Genomic DNA, 12780 nt, shown 5'->3' on the forward strand with positions numbered 1-12780 from the left:
AGCAGCCGAATACATAAACATGGAGAATCAAGAAAGAAAACTATTCAGCACAAAGAACGTAAACCCATTAACATCAGGCAGAGACGTTCCCAATCGATTTATTTTTCTTGATGTAGGCTAATTATTTAGACGAAGTCATTTCTATTAAAGTTTTCAAACTAACAAAAAAATTGTTGAGTGTGCCTTGACTGGGATGTCTAACATCACTGATCTCTTTCAGCTCCTCGTCCGATACCTGTCGACTGTACCCAGGTTAAGGGCAAGGTCGACCTTGGGTTAAGGGTATAACATGTGAACCCCGACATGGCACCGGCCTAGGGTGGATCCTGGGTGCCTGGTGATACGTTACTCTAAGGTCGCCGCATATAGACCTTGACTTTACCCTTAAAGTCCCCTGGTTAATCCCTTAATAGCGCCGGAGAGCATTTGGGTAGGAACGGGAGTGTCTGCGAGTGGCGCTGGCCTAATACAAGTAGGCGTCAAGATTCAGCTGAACGCCTGGGACGGTGTTTTTGAATGTCTACTGTTTCAGGAAATAAATAACAAAGGAAAAAAAAAACATGTAGACTTTAGGACTCATGGTCAGTTGAAATACATTTACTAAATTTATAATCATGTTAATAAGAGCAGTCTACGGTGTTGTTATAGTTCGAATTACACTATCCACTAAAAATCTAGGAATTCCAGCGGAAACCACTCCCAGGATATCTTATCGGCAGTTAACAGCGACCTGCGGGAGACACAATAAGAGTGTCGCTTCTAGTCAGCGGTTGACTTTTTAAGGGCATCGTGTGTTTGGTCGATTGGGGAGACCAAATGACCGAGTGAGCGTTTTTTACTTTTCTATTTTGTGGTTCAGTGCCTCGTGATTACTATATTACGATTTCGTGAATCTACCTTGTGAGTATTTTCTTGATAAATTACGTCTTTATCTTTATCATATTGCAAATTTAATTGGGTACTTTTTCTTAATCTACGCGGTTTTTTATATAACTGCCTGAGTGTTTTTTACCTTCGTCCTGAGCATTTTGTTTCTTATATAGATGCGTTTAATTTTATTAGGTTTGACATTCATAACAATTATTGCCGAAGGATTTTGCGATTGGTTATTTTAACAGCAATGCACTTGTATTTTTTTCATTGAAATTTAATGTTTTTTTCCCCCATATATTACCCAGTTTATCTATAACTATTATTATTATTATTATTATTATTGAATAGACTCGACTAGACACTTGATATAAATAAAAGTTGTTAATTTTATTTATAGGCTTTTGTTAAATAATTGAGGAATTACTTTAAAAATAGAAATTTAATAATTTTTAAATGATTGTTTGTTAGTGCGTAGTCACTGCGTATATAAACTAAATTGTAAAACAAGAGTTTTTGGCACAAAACTACGGTAATATTTTTACCATAAATTAGTTGGGTTATTTCACATAGAATATCAATTCAAGTTCTTGTTCATTAAAACGCAAAATTTTACTGTGAAATCTCAAATTTGCCCTCAGAAACTAAAGATTTTGGCAGCAAAAATAAAAGTTATGTAGTAAAAATTTGGTCACAAGAAGTAGGCCAAATATTAGGTAACTAAATTAAAGATTTATCCTTTGAAAGTATATTTTTTTTCTTTGCCAGTCCTCTTCATTGTCGATAATTGAATGATAAGATAAGATGTTTTCATTTTTAATCCTCGAAAAAAGTCAAAGCTTCTGAGATCATAGAACGAAACCGTTGCTTTTTTTCTTTTGTGAAATAAAATATAGATCTTTTTTTTTCAGGGATACATTTAAGCTCTGGATACTGTCAAATTTCTTGACGTAATTATCTGTAATTTAGTTTTAGTTTTATTTATATTGGAACTTCTCTGATATTCCTGACGGCTTTTTCATCATTGATGTTCCATATCCGGCGCTGGTTTGATAGAATTTATAAAAATATGAATAACAACTACGTCATTTTTCATCTAACGTAACGCTAGATGACTTACAATCAATCCATCAATCAATGTCTAATCTTATCTCCTTCAACAGATTTTATCCTTTATGACATAGTTATGTTTGGAGTTTGGGTAAGAATGCCTTTGAATTTCTCCGGGGTGGTTTTAATCATGTCTAATGTTTAATATTGTTTGCATTTTGGTGATTTTTTTTAATTATACATGTTTGGAAAGCTTATGCCACGAGGACTCCAAAAAGCAATGTAAGTACTCGGGGGCCATCTTGAATTTGGAGAAATGGCCCGGTTACTAAACTAAATTTTCAACTATGAGTCTTTCTTCTAGTAATTAAATCCAAATCAATTTATAGAATAAATTTTCAGTTTTAGCTCACAATATTTTGATTAATATATAAATTTCGAATTAATTGATAAAAATTGTTAATTGAAACTCTCAATATTGAGCATTATCATAATACTATTGTTTGCCAAAGCATATGTAAATACACCACAATATTTCAGTTAAGACAGACAGCTGCCACGTTTCAAATCTGAAGGCGATAAAACTGCAGGGGTTGAATTAAATATGTACTGTACAGTTTATCCAAATGTTATTTGAGAGTTATGGGGTCCTTTGACTGGCCAGACAGTATTACATTGGATCCTTCTCTCTGGTTACGGTTCATTTTCCCTTTGCCTACACATACATCGAATAGTCTGGCCTATTCATTACATATTTTCCTCTGTCCTCGTACACCTGACAATACTTAGATCAACAAATAATTCTTCTTCTCTCCAGGGGTTAACTATTGCAATGTAATTGGTTAGTGGCCACTTTCCTCTTGGTAAGGGTAGAAGAGATTTTTTAGCTATGGTAAGCTGCTGTATAGAAGAAGGACACTCCAAAATCAAACTATTGTTCTCTAGGCTTGGGTAGTGCCATAGTCTGTACCATGGTCTTCCATTGTCTTGAACTAGAGTTCTCTTGCTTGATCGTGCTCTCGGACACACTGTTTTATCTTATTTCTCTTCCTCTTGTTTTGTTAAAGTTTTTATAATTTATATAGGAAATATTAATTTAATGTTACTGTTCTTAGATTATTCTATTTCTCCTTGTTTCCTTTCCTCACTGGGTTACTTTCCCTGTTGGAGTCCCTGGGGTTATAGCATATCCTGCTTTTCCAACTAGGGTTATAGCTTTACAAGTAATAATAATAATAATAATAATAATAATAATGATAACAATAATAATAATAATAATAATACTGATCATGAATTATACAAATTCGACGTGGCATCCATTCCAATGGCATGATGGTTTGGAAGTGTCATTAAATGGGGGTTCTCGAGGTTAGCGGAACATTTGGGAACCGGGTTTGGACGGAGAATGTAGGTGACCACTATCAGTGTGCCTGACGTGACCCACTGCAGGTGACACCATCAGTTATACATCCTATACTATACAACTTCTCTATAGGATTTGCTTAGGTTTTCAATAATGACAATTATGAATATATATATATATATATATATATATATATATATATATATATATATATATATATATATATATATATATATATATATATATATATATATATATATATATATATGTATATATAGGAATGAATTTTAATTGATGATGGTAATGGAATGCTCCATTTCCAGTGATGAAATAAAACCTACAAATAACAGGATATGAGAGAGAGAGAGAGAGAGAGAGAGAGAGAGAGAGAGAGAGAGAGAGAGAGAGACGCTATACCCACGTTATAACGTCATCCGTTTCCGGTGTTCTAGGGATTATCGCGCAACTAAGACTTTCGTAAAAACCTGGTTTGGTTCTTTTCATTTATTTTATTTTTTTTTTTCTTCCCTGAGTCGATACCAGTTGTAAGTTATAAGTGGAAAATAATGGGCTTTTATTGACTGATTATACCAACGAAGAATAATTTCTTCTGATTTATTTATCGTTCACACCTGTCATATATAACTCATTGGATTTATTAGATTAGCTATAAAAAACATGAATCGTAGCATGCTTTATAAGTGGTATATTGATGTTATATTAACTTCTATAAAAAAAGATACGTCAAAGTTATTGATCGGGTGGAATAGAACAAAGCCGCAAGAGAGATAAGAGACGAAAAGAAGAAATGAACGAGAACAAAGAATTGTAGATTTTATTCATGAGATTGTTAGGCACATGAACAAGAACTGTCTATACGTCTCCAGGTTTTTAACGCATCTGAGATAAAACTCCATTTGTACAAAAATCGTCACAGAACTGTCAATTTCCTTTGTCGGATATTTATCTTATATCATAATGCCTATAGATTTGTGGAATATCTTGAGTACCTGTAGTGGCACTTGAGTACAAACAACGAGTTCGTGATAAGCGCATTCACGGTTGTCATGGCTAGACGTATATAAAACTCTAAAAGCATATCTAGCTTCTTTTATTTTTTATTCCAAGTATGTTGAGTTTGTATCGTGTAACTAGATTTAAGTCTACGTTTGTTTATATCTAAAATTCTTATACAGATCTTAGACGTGTCTTAGTGTCTAAGAAGTAGAGTTATTTAATATTCATATGCATCAGCTCGCTCGCGCGTGGGTAGCTTACACCTTATAAAGCTTAGGTTACATCTACGATAAATGCTTTGCAATGTTATACGCACAAATGTTTACTTCTTCGTGAATTTTCTTTGCTACTCTACCAACCATGTGTCACACGATCATACATAGTAAAGACATTTCATTTTGTGTATATATTATGCTTGTATCTTCACACTAACATTGAACCTGAAATAACATACCTGTTATTCTCACCGTTAACTGTTAACCTGTGCGGTGTCGGTTGAACAGGAAATTTCCTGTTGCATTGAGTTTTTGTATATAAAGGCGAGTGTTCTGTAATAAAAGTTACTCAGTTGCTTTCATCCTGCCTTTGAGTCACAACCTTCTCTCGGCTCGTTACATTGGTGACCCCAAAAGTCGACTCGTTCCTCCCGCCTTCCAACCCCCCTCGCCCCTCCGTCGTTGGTACTATGGCGGACTCCATGGAAGTTGCCGCTGCCCCATTGAAACTTTCGTCACTCGCCAGCAGAGAGGCGTTTGCTTGGTTTCAGCGTGCAGAAGTCCAGTTTCGCATCAAGGGCGTGACTCGCTCAACCACCAAAGCAGATTATGTTCTCGCGACGATACCTGAGGACACCTTCCCGGAAATATCCGACTGGCTTTGTGAACAAGGAGACACCCCAATAGTGTATGACACCCTCAAAACATACCTTCTGCAGCAGTACTCGCCGTCGCCAGGTGCCCGTATAGCAAAGCTTTTTCTGCTCTCTCAACAACCGTTGGGGGACCAAAGGGCTTCGCTCGCCCTCAGGGAAATGACCAGTATCGCTCGCCTGCAACCTGCCGCATACGGCTCTCCTCGTGAGGTGAACCTACTTCGTGCCCTTTGGATACGCCGTTTACCCAAACTTGTACGCGCTGCCATACCCGATGTCGATAGTTTATCCATAAAGGACTTGATGACCAAAGCCAATGCCCTTATGGACAGCCACTTCAAGACCCCCATCAACGCCTCCACTCCTGACGAAGAGAACGTCTATTCAACGTCAACCGAAGCTGACGTGAATGCCGTAGGACATACACGCCTACCCCATGACGTGCCGAAGCTGCGACAAAGCCACCCACCACCCACCACTCACTTGCGCCCCAACCAACGACTTCTACAGCCACTTACTGCCTCCCATCCGCCACAGTTTTGCTACTACCACAACAGATTCGGGGCAACCGCGAAGAAATGTGCCAAGGATTGTTAGTGGCCAAAAAACGTGTAAGTAGGCCATCGCTCGTGGTGGTGGCCTCCCGTGTTTCTAATCTTTTCTTTTTACATGATGCAGGAACGGGCGTGCGATTTTTGGTAGACACGGGTGCTTGTTGTTCTCTTTTGCCAAGGGAACTCTTCAGGATACGACGTAGTCTGTCTACGTCTGCCGACGTCCGCTTGGTAGCTGCCAACGGATCTGCGATACCCACCTATGGTTACGAGATCTTCACATTATTGTTTGGAAACGGTAAATTTAATTGGAAGTTTCTCGTTGCTGACGTCACATTGCCAATCCTCGGTGTGGATTTCCTCTCTCATTTCCACCTTCTGGTCGATGTCGCCCACCGACAATTGGTCAACACAGACTCGTACTTGTCAACACCTCTTCAACCCGCCCCTCTAACCTCGCTCTCCACATCAGCCCACCCACGGATGCCTACGCCCACCTCCTCACGTCGTACCCGGAAGTTTTCCGTCCAGAACTTCGCCAAACGCCCACGGCTCCTGCCAAGCACGGTATTTATCACCGTGTCAAGACGACAGAACCCCCAGTCTTCCCAAAATTCAGACGTCTGGCACTGGAACGATTGGCAGCTGCCAAACAGACGTTTGCCAAAATGGAGGAAATGGGCCTTTGCCAAAAGGCCTCCAACCCATGGTCGTCACCCTTACACATGGTTCTGAAGAAAGACGGCTCCCTCCGTCCGTGCGGGGATTACAGGCGCCTGAACATACAAACAGAACCAGATCACTACCCCCTCCCAAACATCGCCGATATGACCTCCTACCTGCACAAAGTAAAGGTTTTCTTCACGCTCGACCTCTTGAAGGGGTATTATCAGGGGCCTATGAACCCAGAAGACATCCCCAAGACCGCCATCACCACTCCGTTTGGTACATACACCTTCAATTACTCCTGTTTTGGCCTTCGTAATGCTGGGGCCACGTTTCAACGTCTCATGGATGGCATCGTAGGGGACCTCCCTTCTGTGCATGTTATTTGGACGACATACTTGTGTTCTCGTCCTCAAAAGAGGAACACCTCCGTCACCTGCGCATCGTGCTCGACCGCCTGCAACAAAACGGCCTTGTAGTCCGGTACGACAAGTGTACCTTTGTCGCCAACGAAGTGTCGTTCTTAGGGCACCACATCACTCCTGAAGGAGTCCATCCCCTCCATGAGAAGGTAGCAGCCGTTCAGGACTTCCCCGCGCCCTCGACCGTCAAAGCTCTGCAGGAATTCTTTGGCATGATCAACTATTATCACCGTTTTCGGCTAGCCATTGCCGCCACTCTTGCTCCCCTCTACGCCTTCCTCAAGGGCAAGCCAAAGGACCTGAAGTGGGATCCCCTTCAAGAAGCGGTCTTCTGCAATGCAAAGAAGGCCCTATCAACTGCTGCAGCTCTCACTTTTCCTATCCCACATGCCCCTCTCCTTCTCTCCACCGATGCCAGCGACGTCGCTATTGGTGCAGTACTCGAGCAGGTGGTCAACGGCTCGTCCCGCCCATTGGTCTTCTTCAGCAGAAAACTGTCCAAGGCAGAATCGGGTTATTCTACCTTCGATCGCAAATTGCTGGCGGTGCACTTGGCTGTCTGCCACTTTCGCCATTTCTTAGAAGGTACGCCCTGCGTCATTCGCACAGACCACATGCCTCTGGTGCACGTCTTCACTCGACAGTCTGACACCTGGTCCGCCCGTCAACGCCGACATCTCTCCGCCGTGGCTGAATACAATTGCACCCTTCAATACGTCCCTGGGAAAATGAATCTGGTTGCTGATGCCCTGTCAAGAAACACGTTGGCTGCCGTTCAACTGGGGTTGGATTACAACGCCTTGGCTGAAGCCCAACGACAGGATCCAGAATATTAAGTATGTAGGACATCCTGCACATCCCTCTGTTGGGAAGTCGTCCCCCTCGACGACTCCAACACCACCCTCCTCTGTGACGTCAGTACTGGCAGACCGCGACCTTGGATTCCTGCTCCCATGCGCCGGCAGGTGTTTGATTTCATTCACGGCCTCTCACATCCCTCGTGCCGTTCTATTGCACAGTTGTTGAAGACGAAGTTCATTTGGCACTGCATTTCCGCGCCTGTACTTCTTGCCAAACTTCCAAAGTACATTGACACACGGATTCAGGAGTGGGCATCTTTCCTCAACCTCAGCGTCGTTTCGCACACATTTATGTCAACGTTGTAGGCCCCCTACCCACATCACAATGACATCGATACCTGTTTACCGTCATCGACCACTCCACTCGTTGGCCTGAAGCCATTCCCATGGAAACTGCAACATCTGCCTCATGTACTTCTGCCTTACTCTCAGGATGGATTGCAAGATTTGGTATCCCTGAGCATATTACTTCTGACAGGGGTACCACTTTCACCTCTCAATTGTGGACATCATTAGCGAATCTCCTGGGTATCACCATACATCAGACAACTGCCTACAACCCCGCTGCCAATGGAATGGTTGAACGTTTTCATCACACCCTCAAAGCAGCTTTGATGTCCCGCTGCAAGGATTCCAACTGGTTTACTCAGCTTCCCTGGGTCCTCCTGGGACTGAGGACCACTCCTAAAGATGCCCTCAACGTCTCGGCAGCTGAAATGGTGTATGGCGACCTGTTAGTCGTCCCTGCCGAATTTTTTCCTTCTGAAACCACCTCCGATGATCTCCAGCGCATACGTCACTTCGTGGGAAAATTTACTCCATGCCGCCAGACTTACAAGCCCCCAGCGAAGCATCACATACCAACAGACTTGCACTCTGCAACGCACGTCTTCCTACGCAATAACACTAGCAAGCCACCGCTAACGCCCCCTTACACGGGCCCTTTCCTTGTGATCCGACGCAGTCCAAAAGCATTCCTACTAAACATTCGTGGCAAAGAAGACTGTGTCTCCATTGATCGTCTAAAACCTGCTCACCTCCTGCCAGATGATCCACCTACAGTTCGCCTCACTAGATCAGGGCGCCCTATTTAACATATACAGCATGTCATTTTTAGGGGGGGAGCCATGTACCAACCGTGTGTCACACGATCGTACATAGTAACGACATTTCATTTTGTGTATATATTATGCTTGTATCTTCGCTCTCCCCTCGCACTAACACTGAACCTGAAATAACGTGTCTATTTTTCTTACCATTAACTGTTAACCGTTGCGGTGTCGGTTGAACAGGAAATTTCCTGTTGCATTGAGTTTTTGTATATAAAGGCGAGTGTTCTGTAATGAGGTTACTCAGTTGCTTCCATCCTGCCTTTGAGTCACAACCTTCTCTCGGCTCGTTACACTACTTTGCAGGATTTTTTAATTGACGTGACTGGTTTCTTACGGCAAGATGGTACCAGAACTGTACAACTGGCGTTGAAATTTTTATGGTCAGCTATGTTTGAGAACATGCGGATGTTTTGTAAAGTTATGAGAACAATTTAGAAGCGTATGTAACTGTGTCAAGTGGGTGATCTTTCATGGACAAGGCATAATTAATCTAAGCACTCAGAATGTTAATCTGTAACTCAGCGGTAGTCCAGAATTCACATCCAAATAACCATAAGTATTATAAAAAGATTAAACCTTTCCTTAGCAAAACCGATATTTACAGAATAAAAATAAACGTAGTGTCAGTGCCTGTATTTAAAGGGTTGGAAACTGAAGACAAAATCTGTAGCCTACATGTCGAATTATATGAAGAAAAATTCCTTTTAAATTTTCGTTCAAGGGCTAGTTTTGCTTTTTAAGAATGTGACAGAGAACGGGTTAGAAGACTATGTTTTATTGGGAAATAATAAAAAAAAATCTGTTGCTGGTAAAGTATCAAGCACCAGGTAGTTGACAGTCAATATATCGCTGATATTTTGTATTCAAATTCTTTGGCTGAGGCGTACGGTTAACCACATAACCTGTCTGAATGATGACACATTGTTTTTTCGTTACTGTTTGCACATGCTTTCATTTCAAATGTATCCCGTGGGAAGTTGTTGTTGGCAGTGCACCTCTGGCAGTGCACTGTAAGTATTGATAAAGTTTCTTTTCAGCATCCCTTCAACCTTTTGCTGCTCTGCACCTATTATTTAGCCTTGCACTTACCTCCGTTCCCGATTTATTTCTTCCATCTTGATGTCCCACAACTTGTAACGTCTACTTCATGTACCGGGTTTACAACACCCCCCCCCCCCCCCCTCCCGGTGTCCTTTTCCCCGGTAGTCTATCCACAGTCCACTTTCGAACCAGACACTTAAATGCGTTCTTGAAACCTTGAAACCGCCCCCCCCCCCCCCAAAAAAAAATATATATATAATTTAGTTAATCTTGAATTTCAGTAGCAATTGCATCTGTCTTCATAAGATTTCAGTTTCAATAATTCTTCAAAATATTAAACTTTCAACTATGCAGTTTATACAACTTAACAATTTGGCGCGTTTGGTGAGAAATTGATTATATATAGAACAATCATGATAAACTGATTTGATGGGAGAGAGAAATAACGGTTGATAATTTAACTAATTCAATTATGGTAAATTAGCACAAGGTCAATAAATATTACTAAGAATTTACTGAAGGACTCACGTAGCCTCACTTCATGCACAAGAGGCAATGTCGACTACGAAGCAGTATTTTGCTTGTCAGATTAAGGCAGCCTTTTGCTGACACGGGCTCTTGCTTTCAAAGCAGTAAAGTCCGCGGGGTGCTTTATGGGCTGGAGGTCTCCTCGTAGGCAAACTGAAGATTATGATGCTGAATTCAAATTGGAGCGAAACAGCGGTCGTGGGATTTGTTATACAGATAAAAGAGCAAGTCGTTCTTCCTGTTGCACAGCAATATAGGTTCTGTAGATGTGATTATTATTATTATTATTATTATTATTATTATTATTATTACTTGCTAGGCTACAACCCTATTTTGAAAAGCAGGATGCTATAAGCCCAGCGTCTCAAACAGGGAAAATAGCCCAGTGGGGAAAGGAAACTTAAGAAAAAATAAAATATTTCAAGAAGTGTAACATTGAATTAAATATCTCCTATATAAATTATAAAAACTTTAACAAAACAAGAGGAAGAGAAACAAGATAGTGTGCCCGAGTGTACCCTCAAGCAAGAGGGTGGAGTGAAAATAATTGTCCGATTATCTTGTTCCTGAATTTCCCTTTTATTCAGCATAATTACAGTATAGCCTGAACTTCTGGCCAAACATGCAATCGATGTTGAAGTTGTATCCGATACTCTGCATACTGCAAGAACCATTCCTGTTGAGTCCCAGATGACTGCTTTTTCCTCGCGTTTCATTGTTTCCTGGGAATTTTTCCAAGTCACTGCTAGAGACAAAGAAACAAGCCATTTGAACTAATTTGGTGTCTAATGTACAGTTGGAAACAGAAATTCCTAGCATACCTTGCTCTGGGGGACTGCATCCTTTCACACCCTTACTGTGCGGAGAGTAACCAAACAGGTTAGTGTCGGGAGAGATAGCAAAGTTGGGCTAAGCGCAAGAACTCGCTGAGCATAAAGGGCACGACACTGCACACTTCCTCAGAGAGAGGTTTAAAGGTCGCTCATGAATGGCAGAGGCCAGGGACAGTGACATTACCATAGCAAGCAGGACAATGCCCTAGAGACTGACCATATATTATATGATCAGCGCCCAAGCCCCCAGCTAGGACCAGGGAGGGCCAGGCAGTGGCTGATGATGACTCGGCAGATAGACCTATAGGCTCCCCCCCCCCAACCTTAGCTCATAAGGATGGTAAGGTTGCGGGACTCGAACCCCCGACTTGCGATCACCAGGCAGAGACGTTACCAACCAGTCTACAACGACTGTAATCAACAGTACATCTAAGTTAGTGGGTCATGCGTACATCATAGACATTTTTTTTCAGAACCCGCGTGCCTTTCTTGTCTTGAGCCGAGAGGCCATCAGCAACCAATTTCCAGTAGATGGTTTCGGTTTTGAGGGAATTCTCTCGAAACTTCGTTCCGCTTAAGAAAACTTTTCTGAAGAGGAAGACGTGAAGGGAAATGCAATTCCTAAGATGAATGAAGAAAATTTTAATAAAGAAGGGAATCAGGAGAAAACTACATTAATTCAAATACCACAAATTTGAGATACCCACATATCAACCTTCAAAATTAACAAAAAAAAAAAAAAAACAATATTTTTAGCAAGAAAATCTCTCCTCGGTGGTCTTAATTAATTATTAGCTTGCACAAGATCTATATTTCGAAAATTAATATATTAATATTATTATTATGAAATTATTATTATTATTATTACTATGGAAAAAGCGTTTGATAGTGTACACGGGCCAATTTTGTGGAGAGTCATGTGTTATTATGGAAATCCTCTTAAATATGTGAATTTGATTGAGTCTGTTCATAACCATAGCAAGTGCAAAGTTAATGGAGTCCTATAAAATGAATTTCCAGCGAACAGGGGATTACTCCAAGGGAATGTGTTGTCACCCATGTTGTTTATCCTTCTAATGCGTAGAACAGTCGGAGATGATGGATAAGGATTAGACTGGATTGTTAATAGGAAATTGGCAGACCTACAGTATGCTGATGATGCTGTCCTTGTTAGCAGAACACCATAAGATTTAAGATGCTTGTTTACCAGAATGCATCAAATATCACAGGAGGTTGGGCTCAAGATAAATAGAAGAAAGACAAAGATGATGAGAACGGATTATGCAATGGAAGATGTAATATCATTGGCAGGAGAAGGATTAATGAAGTGGAATCATTCAAGTATTTAGGAAATATGATCTCCCATACAGGTTCTTTACGATTAAATTTAGTGAAAGATTGAAAACAGCAAATCAGACAATGGCTACGTCAAGTCAAATTTGGAAATAAAATCGCCTGAAATTACATACAATAGTCCAGGCTATATATCAGTTTAGTCATGTCGGTGTTACTGTATGGACGTGAATTGTGGTATGACAATGAAACAATATCCAACAAATTTTGTATATTTGAGAACAAAGCCCTCAAAAGGAT

The 12780-nt window shown here is 41.0% G+C and overlaps 1 protein-coding gene across 2 annotated transcripts in view; it reads left to right on the top strand.

Annotated features, from left to right (window-relative positions):
* The first annotated feature begins 677 nt into the window (after window positions 1–677).
* LOC137621676 (integrin beta-PS-like) overlaps window positions 678–12780 on the top strand; it is a 47641-nt gene continuing 35538 nt past the window's right edge. The window contains exon 1 of one of the 2 annotated variants that reach the window (XM_068352186.1): window positions 678–824. The gene's annotated coding sequence lies outside the window, so the exon portion shown is untranslated. Of the gene's footprint in view, window positions 901–12780 lie in introns of both variants that reach the window. The other variant, XM_068352185.1, reaches the window with a different exon arrangement.

The sequence above is a fragment of the Palaemon carinicauda genome, chromosome 28, assembly GCF_036898095.1.
Source record: "Palaemon carinicauda isolate YSFRI2023 chromosome 28, ASM3689809v2, whole genome shotgun sequence".
NCBI classification, from domain to species: domain Eukaryota; kingdom Metazoa; phylum Arthropoda; class Malacostraca; order Decapoda; family Palaemonidae; genus Palaemon; species Palaemon carinicauda.